The sequence below is a fragment of the Centruroides sculpturatus genome, unplaced genomic scaffold, assembly GCF_000671375.1.
Source record: "Centruroides sculpturatus isolate CEXI.00-Female unplaced genomic scaffold, Cexi_2.0 scaffold346, whole genome shotgun sequence".
NCBI lineage: Eukaryota > Metazoa > Arthropoda > Arachnida > Scorpiones > Buthidae > Centruroides > Centruroides sculpturatus.
In genome coordinates, this window is record NW_019384533.1 from 15,914 (window position 1) to 28,424 (window position 12,511).

Below are 12,511 nucleotides of genomic sequence, written 5' to 3' on the forward strand. Positions count from 1 at the left end.
TTCCTGGTACAGATCATCACAGCAAATATTAGTCATGTCAGTCTTCCCTTGAACTTGGATTAAAAATAATTACTACTATAATAAATTAATGCTTATACAACGTTGCCAAGTATCGCAACAAAAATTAATAGGAATGAAGTAGAGGAATGCAGAATCCTATTCGACATCCTCAATCCAAAAATATGGTCACCAGATACTGATACAGACGTACGTTTTGGAGAAAGAAGTATCAAGAGTTTTAGGACAACAGAATGACCGCAGGTAAGGTAACCCGACGGCCACTGGTTTTGCTAGTTTTTGATATTTTAGAGAGATAGTGAGGGTAAATCCAGAACACCTGATCAGGATTAATAAAAAATGATATTGGGAAAAGATTGGCCATCTTTCCTTTCCTATAACAAAAAATATTTGAACACCTAAATAATTCTATACATAATGATAAAATTAAATGAACTAGTCAAAGGAATAACTATATAAAAATAAATGGAAAGGTTCTACAATCTAACCTCTCTAATCGAGTTATTGAATATTTTAGAGTTTACAATAATTATCAATTTTTTACCTGTTTACATACATCCAAGATGATGGTGTTGAGAGCGTTAACATCTAGAGATGGAGTAGCGAGTTTGGTAGATCAACGATTTGGCACTGTTCAAAGGTGGCCCTTCACCTTTATATGCTCCTTGGTCCACCAATGGTATAGTTCTAATATCACGCCATACTTCCAACATGAGGAAGTCAGGCATTTTTGGGACTAGAGTGAGGTATCAAACTCAATTAAACTATGTTTTGAAGGAACTACATTGCTTCTCTCTCTGATTCAGAGGAAGTACTGTACTTCCTTTTACAAAGATAGATAGACAATTTTTGTATCATCTTGATTTAAAATTACATTTAAAAACTATTAACTTCATTTAAAACATTAAAATATCCCTTCTCAACTCCAGGGTTTCACATTTAATTCTATAATCAATCTTTAAATAGAGCAATTTTATTAACACTTCAATATAATATCACTGATTTATAGATCAATAAACTTTGAACTTTGGTTACTGTAATTTTAAAATCAGTTTTAGACCTCACTTTCACTGATTCTGAAATGTCCCCCTTGTTGGCCTGTAAATGTTATAGTCAACCTACCCTAGAGGAAAAAAAATGGTTTGGCAGTTATTGAATTATAGTGGGTTCAAGTTATTGGACTTTATTTTATCTTTAAAATCCTTTAAGATATAAAGATTAGATACTGCAAAAATACAAAATGTTAGGTTTATTTACGAACCTAGTAACATGGTGTTATGACAATGTGCCGGCAATTCTGTTCCAATAATTGAAATCTAACAATGAATGGTATTTGGTTTCATTTCTATTGCTACTAAAATGGACACTTTAAGCAGGGGGCACTGCAAGTTTGAGCTGTTACTTTTCCCTTGAACGCTATTTCCACAAATGCATCATTAAACAATACAGTACTTACGTCAAGAAAGTTACTACAGATTACTTCTTCCATACCATTCTTCAAAACACACAACAGCACAATGTACAACCTTCAATCTTCTGACTAGAACATTCAGAATCAGTAACACCTCCAACTACAGCATCCATCTTAACTACCTAGCTTTTCAAAATACTAACCTCCCAGATGTGCATCCAACAAACTTTCAAGGAATGGAAAGCCCAACAAGGTATTAACACCATAGTAGCAACTGATGGTTACATAGACACCAACATACTGTTGGTGTCTATGTAACCATGATATGACACCAAAAACATCACCACAGCTTAGTCAGTACACACTCCATCCTGAGTCTATGATCTTCACTGTGGAGGGCTATGCCGTCCACAGTGAGCCGTTCACATCCCGGCTCACTGCGGACGGCATAGCCCTCCGCAGTGACGGTGATTTTACAAATACGTGAGCCGTTCACAACCTGGCACACGTATTTGTAAAATCTAAGTGACTCGTACAACATGGAATTCATATGAAACGGAAAAATCAACAGTATTATAGGGGGGGTTGACTGTAATTTTATTTGTACAAATTTACATGCAAGCGTAAAATCTTAGTCATTAAAGTGAAGGAAATTAATGCTAATTTTGAATATCAGATTTGTGAACCACTTCTAAACATTTTGATAAAATTCTAGTTCTGAATGAGGCAGGATCTTCATGCTTCTGGTAGTCACTGCTATCTCACTAAGATGGTGTTTTTTGTAGGCCATAATTGAATTGACATGGGGGTCGGGTTTGACCACCCTTGAAAACATGGTCTTCCAGAATAGTAAGACCTAAGGATGTATATACCAAATATATGTATTAACGAGTAAAAATTATGTTGTTACAATGCCATGCTGCAATTTTTAATCATTTCAGATTTAATATATGTGCTCTTGATTTTATCACATTTTTCCTGATAACAGTGTCATACCAGTCATTAACTGTATTCTGACAATAATTTTTTTAATTGAAATCACGTGACTTCACTCCAGATGGGAAGTTCCTACATAATTAATCGGGGTCTCCTGCCCCAAAGCTTCATATCTGTCTTGACTTTCATCTAACTCTGTTCTTGAGATAAAGGACAGACACCAGTCGGGCTTTATAGGTCTGCAATTAGTATTTGTTGCGCTGCAATTTCCAATTTTAATTATGTATTTAAATAAACTTCAACGAACAACACAAAAATTCTTTAAAATTAATTTTTTTAATCAAAATTATTCAATTTACAATTCTCTTTATAATAGTTTAAAAAAGACAACATAATTTGTAAAATATTATATTAATTTTATTACTATATTAAATTTATACATTTTATTAAACAAATTTTATAGGTAAACTTATGAAAAAAAGACAATGGAATTATGATTATTATTTGCAATTATGAAATGGAATTTCTTAGTATTTTTCAAGAATGTGTGTTTCATGACAAGTGGCACAGGAAATATTTAACAAGGCACAGGCATTTCGGTCGATACCAAAATTTTTTACAGCTGCATTTATACAATTTTAAGTAGAATCTTTATCAAAATGGAATGATCTGGTAAAACAAACCTTCACAATTTAAAAACCTTTTCAAATATACTTCATATATTTACATGTAAACTATTAGAAAATATTAAAGAAAATGTAATGGGTTACTTTGGGACAGCTTTTTTATAATTTTACACATGTATTTAATGTTAGTTTTACTATTGCATAGCTGCAATTAAAACAATGACTTGTGACATACACAAATCAAGTTGTAACCAATGACCATTCTATATTTAAAAACTGAAATTTCAGTTTTATTAGTTTATTGCATTATATATAATATATATTATATTATATTTCATCACAGCAAATATTAGTCATGTCAGTCTTCCCTTGAACTTGGATTAAAAATAATTACTACTATAATAAATTAATGCTTATACAACAGATTTAATTACAATATCCTACAACCTGATTTATACATAAATATTTGCATAAAAAATAAAACTTAATATTTATGTAATTTGATTGTTATTGCATTTCAGATTCACGTTTAGAATTCTTTAAGAGTAGCTCTGATGTCGTCGGTCGTGTTGATTTCACTGTCTTAAATTTAATGGCATTGTGTTGTATGAGGTGAGCAATATGTTATGTAAACTTTTAAAACATGACAAATGACAGCTAAGAAAACTAAATTTTGGAAGTTTTAAGTTACTAAGCTAAACATTTATCCTTTTTTTCTGTATAACAATTACTGAAAAACTGGCGATTAAAAAAAATATAATACCCTATTATCCTTAACTATTAAATAAAGTTTGTAGTTTATATGTCAAAATCTGAAATAATGATAAGTATCAACAAAAGTACTTGGTTAAATGGATTTATTATGCCTTTTCTTTAGCATAATCAAAAATTCTGGATTTTATGAACTGTTTTTATGCTTCGATGTTAATAAATTAAATTAATTTGACATAATAGAAAGAGAATCATCTTATATAAAAGCTTACTAATTTCTAAATTAAAAAAAAAATGTCTTTCCAGATAATTACGAATTTCCCCCCATTTTTCTCTTTCTATCCTGTGAGCATTAAGAGGACCTTTTAATAATACCCATTATGAGTTTGGACAGGTCCACAACAAAGATGAGTGGATAGTAAGGGATGGATCAACATGTCTGGAATAGACCACACCTGAAAAATTCCTGAGGTTTCCACCGACACCTCGGCTACCTGGCCATCTACTAATTACACTTAGTTTTCTTTTCTATAGTATTAATATAATGGCTTTGTGTGAGTCTATCATGTAGACGCACCAAATATAAATAACTATAACATCTTTTTTAAACTTTCTACATGTCTTATTAAAACAACAAAATTATAGCTGATGATACATTGTAAATCTTTCAATGTATCATAGATTTACAAAGAGGGTATTTTTTCAAAGCCCATAATAGGATCAACCAGACTTAAGTCTTACCACTTCAAACCATCAAATTTATCATGATAATGTTAATAAGATTTGATTACATTATTATTAAAGATTCAATGGCACTGCATTTTTCCAGTTAGCAAAGGTATGCCATTATTTATGTATGTAGAAGAGAGTATTGCATCTCAGTTACGTGTACCTCAAATAAAAAAAAATTTATATACCCTTTACAAATATGCATTTTAAGATTTAATTTGCTTCTAATTTCTTGAAATTATATCTTCCTTTTCAATTTATGAAATAATTTATTTCAATTTAATCTTTAATAATACAGATAAAACTATAGCTCAATTTTTGCTTCTTTATGATCTTATGCTGTTGTTCAATTATTCTAGTGATATTGATCTGCTGTTTTATCAGTCTTCTGATTCTTAGCTATAAATATTTTTCTTTGTAAATAGTGATTTATATTTATTTATAGATATCAATTCTAATATGATTTTTTGTTTTTTGAATGCTTTTTTTTTAATATTTATATATATGCTAATAATAAATTCTATTTCCAAATAAGATAGATGCAAAAACATTGCTAAGATTAACACATTGTTAAATGTTTTATTTGAAATTTAATATAATTAATATTTAATGGAAAATTGAAAATTTTATATTGAATATTAAATAAATATAAATTTTTAAGTATAATTTATGATCTCACCAGAAGGGCAATTAGATTTCAAACTGTATGTATTATAATAATTAACATTTGTTAAAAAATACATTCTAACAACAATAATAAATTTCATATTTAGATCAAGCCAAATAATCAAAAAATTACTGGATTTTTCTTTTTCTGCTTCCAAATTATTTACATATTTGACATTAGATGTGAGGCTCAATCCTTTTCTATCTGGTTAAGCAAATTATGCTATTAAACACTTTTAAGTCAACTTTCTTCTGATATTTGAATTATAATTTTTTAAATAAATTTCCTATAATTAATAAATTTATTTTAATTAGGCTATTAATTAAATGCTTCAGTTAGATTTAACATTATTCGATAATAAATTAAATATAATATTTAAATTGTATATATTTAATTGTAATATTTAAGATTTTTTTAAAATTAATTTATAAAATAATATGTGTATTTTTAAAGTTAAGTCATTAATGTGTTATTAATTAATTCTATCTAATTCTGTTTTGAAATTATCTTCTTAATCCCTAATCGATGAGTCATATAACTTATTCCTGATCACCTGATTAACGTTACTGTAAGTATAATTATATTTAAATTATGCTGTATAATTAATTGGAAGCATAAATTTTTATAATTTTTTAATCATTACAAATTTGTAAATAAAATTTAAAGGAAATAGATCAAAGTTGGACTCCCTATTCGTTTCACTATTATAATTTTAATAATATTAAAGACAAATTATTTTTTAACACCAAAAGATTCTTTGATTAGTTGTTTTACAACTAATCAAAGAATCTTTCGTTGAAAGAAACTTAAACTTCTTTTGTAAAAAGTATTTGAATTTAGTAAATCGTGTCAAAAATGATAGTTTGAATAAATTGGTCCAAATTCGGACCACCAAATATAAATCGAATTTAATGGAAAAAAAGAATAAATACAGGAAACTATAGCATAAAATGATTTAATTAAACATGTTTTTGCACTGAGGAATAAAAAGTTTCGTTAGGAAAAGTCTCATTCATCTATTTTCATTTATCTTCGCTTCTGAACATTCTACAAGGCTCAATCACTGTACTGTCCGTATGTATCTCACCCACAGTTTTTCACGGCAATCCTACGATTACGGCCTATCAAAAAACATGCAGACAGCATCATTTTTACTGTGATAATCTTATTAAAGTAGTTTTTGGATCTGAAACTATTTTTACTGCTTTTTCTATTTTATCTTCCTTCATGGATTCTGTAATTTTAGCCACGGATTCTGACACCATATTAGTTTCATCTCCTTTTTCATTATTTTTAATACAAACATAAAACATCTTAATTAGTCAAAGTCAAAATAATGTTTAAAAAGTGGGAATCGTACTTTGAAACTCACGGGGACTTAGGAGACGGGAATGCTTTAAAATAACGTGGCATTATGAATTATTGTGTGTCAGAAACGGTTAAATAAGCACGTAATCCGTTTATTTTATTCTACTACTTCATATTAGTAATCAAAAATGAATTCTTATCTGTTTAGAAATGAACTGATGACGCTAAAAAATAACGTTTCAACAATTTCCTAAATAGTAAGAATGAAAATCCATACACTTTTCATAGACGAGAAACTAGAATTGACGAGTGAGTAATAACGATTGCACAGGATGAGGACAAGATCGTGAAGTATTTACTCTACCTAATACTAGTCTGCAACGTTTCTTTCGCAAAATAAGCTGGGGTTCCGACTTTGCTGCTTTACTATATGCTTAATTTAACATAAATAGAATTATACATAATTTTTTAAATATTTCTCTGATAATTCTTTTAAATCAATTCGTAGAAATGTCTTATCTGATTGCATTGTATAATTAACAATATAAACAGAATTTTTGTTGTATAATTTAAAAAAAATCATTTTAAACTGTATGTAAATAGAATAAAATTTATCAAAAATAATATTTCAAATTTTCAGTACTTAGAATTTGTTTAAAACTATTTTAAATATTAAAAATATCAAATGTAAATTCTTTTAGAATTTCTTTAAATTTTCTAAATAATTTTCTTTTAAATTATTGGAATGTTTTTAAATTCTTAAAAACATACAAATTTGAAATGTAATTTTCTATAATTTTTTTAGAAAATAATATCAGAATTTAGTGAAATATTTAACAAAAATGGGTTGAAAGCATTCAATTTTTGTATTATTAGTTGTATTGTTTTATACAATATTTGACGTGATGTACTAAGTGAAAACATCATTTCAAGTCTAAAATATTTATAATTATTAAGTATAACGTAAAATACTCTACTAAAATGTATAATAATAATAATTATTATTCTTTAAAACAAACGTATTATATACACTGAATTGAACAGCTAAAGTCGATTGACGTAATTGGTTGCTTTATATTGACATTGCATCAAAAATGAAGTTTAAATTCAATTTATATATTTGTTAAAAATTTATTTCCTGAAAATTTTATTTCAAATAATAGTCGTTTCAATTTTTGTATTGCTATAAATACAAGTTTTTGATAGATTAAAACAAGATTTAAGTGATGCGTATCGAGTGACATGAAGCATAAATATTTTAGTTAAATTCGTAGTGTGTCAATTGTCTGTACTCACTTTATTTGTGAATCCAGTTGAATTTTAAACTTGGCATTTTTTTATATATTTAAGGTATTTAAAATGTAAAAACATTTTTTTACATTTTAATAATCCAATAATTTTAATTATTCCAATTAAATTATTATATTAATTTAATTTAATAATATAATAATTTTAATAATCCAGTAATTTTTAGTTAATAAATGAATGACCACCAATTTATTTTAAACGGATAACAATCAATAATCTGTTCCTGAAAAACGGATAACATCAATAATCTGTTCCTGAAAACCAAAAATTCATGATTAAAACGTTAACTATGAGCTTAGGAAGTTCGTTTTCATTATTTTACATTAAAAATTATAAGGCAATGTCAATACAAATCCTTTTAACTTCATAAAATGTAACAATTTTGCTCTATTGTAATAGAAAAACGTGTACGTAGGTGCGGACAAAAAAACATTGCATCAGGCTAATCTGGTGCAATGTGTTTATCTACACTCTGTATAATATGCATGCTGTAGCATAAACATTATGCTTGTTGACATTCAGCTCGCGTTTTAAAATTCGTAAAGGTGGTTCTGAGGTTCTACTAATTCTATTTGGAATATAATTCGAGACTTCTTGTCACGTATCGTTTTCTCAAAAATGCTTTATTGAATTTTGGGTTTTCCATAAAAACTAACCGAAAAAAGTATTGATAGAAAAGTATGAATTATTACTCGTAAGAACAAAAAGACTTTCTACCAAAAAAGCATTAATTGGAGAGACTTTCTCTTAGTATTCCTGTATATGATATATACCTATTGCTCTGTCCATTACTTTACGTTATATTTTCATATTTAATTTTCAGATGAAATGATATTAAATAAAACTACACTCATTATATATAAATTAAGTTTTCAAATCAATTGAATGAATGAAAGTATTTGGAATTTTTTTTAAAAATCATCATGTTATTCTTGGCAATGCAGTCTGATCACAATTAAAAGTATTCAGTAAGATCCGTCAATGTCCATTCTCTACGTAAACATCCCACACTTTATCCTGTTTGCATTGTACGACGAATCAACGGAACAAAACTAACGAAAATTGATGAAATTTGGAAAAGAATATTAAACTAAAAACTATTGCACAAATGCCATTAAAACATCTTTAAATGAATTCATTTGTTCAAGTTAGAAAATGTTATTCTGTGTTCACTTTTACTTAGTTTCATATCACATTAAATATTATTTTCTATTTAAAAGTTTTTTTGAGAAAATTGTTTGTATCATTGTTTATAACCATTTTTTTGGACGTATTGATATGTGTAATTGGCAACAGTATTCAACGTATCGCCTTTTAAATGAATATTTAAATAGTTTTTGGTTTAAACAGAGAAACTTGTTAATGTAATCACCTGCATAAGGTAACGAACTGTGTAAGATGACCACTTTAAACTTGTCCCTTCAGTGGTCACATTAGCAGGTTTCACTGTATTTTCGAATTAATTTAATACATCACTAATGAAAAATATTTTATTTTTAAATTTTATTAGGAACGTATAAACAAATTTATTCATAACTAAAATCAATCATTTATTATTATCATTAGTAATACTTTTATAAATATGTAAACCAGCAACGACTTGCTCAACTTTTCCAGCAACATTTAATACTTCGTGTGTGGCGCCATCTTTTATGATATCTTATTTTAAAAACTTTTTATATTTTTAACTATTTTAAAATGGCAAAAAGCTTAATTTTGAGAAAAGAGACGAGTTTTATAAACAATTTTAAATGCTAATAACGAGTAAAATTGCCATTAAGTCCGACCCTACTGTAGATAAACACGATTTCCATTATCTCCCCACCCTCAACCTTTAACTACTAAAATTTAATAGCATCAATCACTCTAATACGCAAACCTCCCTGCAAATTTTCCGAAATTTTCGACAAAGAATAGGAGCTATTGGCGCTGAAAGAGTTAAGTAATACAGAATCGAATGCACTGCTTACATCAATACTGGTATACTGCATATTATGTAACATGGCTGCTTATTTTCGAAATCGTTAATTATGTAAGATAAAGTTTGTAATAAGTTCGTTGTTGTCGAATGGAGGCAAATGCCACAATGTCGAAAAAGAAGAAGTTTATTGTATAAAGGAGAGTAGATTCTACTGCATACACAGATTACAAAAATCTTTAATTAACATTGCAGGGGAAAGTGTGATGGCCGAACAGTGTTTTTATCTATTTTTGGAGTGTAAATTTATATTTAGTTAATGAAAAACTATAAATTATAATCATAAGAATACTAGCGTTTTTCATCAACACGTCTTAAAATTATAGTGATGGAGTTTTCATCATTATTTTAAAAGTTTCCTGTGTTAATCCTGGTGCTCTTATACTTATCTTAAATTTGATATGAAAATGAACATATAATTCTTTAATTATTTTGAAAATAACAAATGAAGAAGAATGAGATTTGTTTACTTCATTGTTTGAAAGCAATACTGATTAATATACATGTATATTAATATTAGAAGCAATCTGTTATTTAGATGGCTAAACTCTTAATAATTTTAAAATATAATTTAAAATCGTCAAACTTCAATTATTTAACAAATTGATCCTTAAAAGAAATTCTATGTCTTAACTTTAAAAATTAGAAATTAATTTTAAAGATAAAACAATAATTCATTCATCTTTTAAAAGTTTAATTAAAGATAAAATTTAAAAATAAAATATGATGATAAAGCGAAGATTTTAAGTCGAATATTGAAAATCCCATTTAATAATAGTTAATCTTCTTAAAAGATATAGAAGATTACTTTTATTATTTAAAATTTCGATATTTACGTAGATAATAACTTAAGACCCAAAATATGATAAAATGAAATAACGGTTGAGTAAATATGTCCGAATTTATCTTATTAGCGAAGAAATTCTAGAGCAAATATATTATAAGATGTGTAGTACAGTACATTCCTGTACTCTTTTTATAAGTAAATATTGTTTTCAAATTATATTTAAGAAATAAATAATAGCAATTTAATTTAATTTAAACTGTAACTTATTACACCAAAGTAGAATCATTATCACAAATATTAATTGTTTATTCTCACAATTCATTTTAATAACAAGCTTACTTTTAAGTAATTTTTGCATCGAGATCATTCCAATAACTTAAAATAATATAAAAATACGTTATATGTAAATCATAAAGTAAATTATTTAAAATTTATTTACGTTTTCTCTTCTTCAACCTTAATAGAATAAAATTGAAATATTCATCTTGATATTACTAACTGAATTAAATTTAATAAAATCTTTAATTAAATTTTACGTAATTATTTAAAACTCTGTTAAAGTTTATAATATACGTTTTTAAAAGAAATAAAAAATTTTTAAATTAATATATATTTATCTTATGTAAGATATACGAAAATTAATTCTTATAATTATTTCAGTCTTANTTATTTAGCCTAATTACATGATTATGTGCTAAAAAACACGATAAACAATTAACTATAAAAACTGCTTCATACTTCATGCACTGTAATTATCAATGGTTGTTATTTAAAATAAAGAAATGATATGCATAATTAATAGATAATGAATAATTAAACAGATAAGACTATTGGAAAAGTGACATATGAATAACTGACATTGATAAACAATAATTAATGAGATTTTTTCTTTCTTTTTAATAGTAATTTTCACTTCTCACAATAATTTTTTTTAGGCAACTGTATTTTTATAAATTCTTGAAAAAATAATTCATTTGAGTTTCCTTCATTTTAAATTATGTAAATTTTTATTTTGGATTTGCATTTTTTTATATTTTTGTATTTTATTAATTATAATTTATTAGGTTCATGCTTTTATTATTGCTTGAATGAGTAGGTTTTAATTATTCTTAGGAGCATTGCTTTCCACAAATACAAAGAAACAAATTTTAAAGCAAAGTGAATAGCTAATACATAAAAGTAATCTTATAACAAACACTATCTTCAATTCAGATTAATTACAACTTCTCGTATAACATTCATGTCTAGCAACTTTTTAGCAATATGTCAGAAAAATATCTATTTTTAGTAAATTTATTTTAAAATATACCATATTTCCTCAATTCTAAGGCCAATTCATGAGTTTGAAACCCAATTTTAAGATTTTTTTTATGAAGGAAAAAGTTTTAAATAATCAATTTTAAGTTAATGAACAAGTTAGAAAAACAATATAAATATATTTTAAACATCAAGATAGTTTAAATGAAATGTTTATTACAAGAAAAGTACATTTAACTGATGTAATCATTTAATAGTATAGCCAAAAATGTTTATTAATGGCAAATAATACATCAATACTTGCAATGACTGCTGCTTGTTTTGGACTGCAAATGTAAGACATCATCTAATCAAGAATGTATCTCTACTTTGGTCAAGTAAAAATAGGTAAAATTGGGTCTTAGAATTAAGGCAATACAGTAGTTATTTTATTTCAAATAAAACAATAAATTTTAAATATTAAAATTTATTAGCTAATACCTCATTACTAAAAACAATCCGTACCCTTGCTTTACATTCCAAATGTCTTCCTGGTACAGAAAGTGATGTAATAAGCATTGTTATACAACGAAGTAGAAACACAGAGCCAAATAAGGAAAACATACGTCGTAATAAAACAAACCTAAAAAAGTTTATCATAATTAATTTTGAAAAATATTTTTTAAGAAGAAAATTCAATGAAAACTAACACAAATAGTTTGCCCAGATATTAAAATATTTTAGAATCTTCAAAAATTATCATTTTAAAATTTTCAGAAATATTTTTGTATAAAGG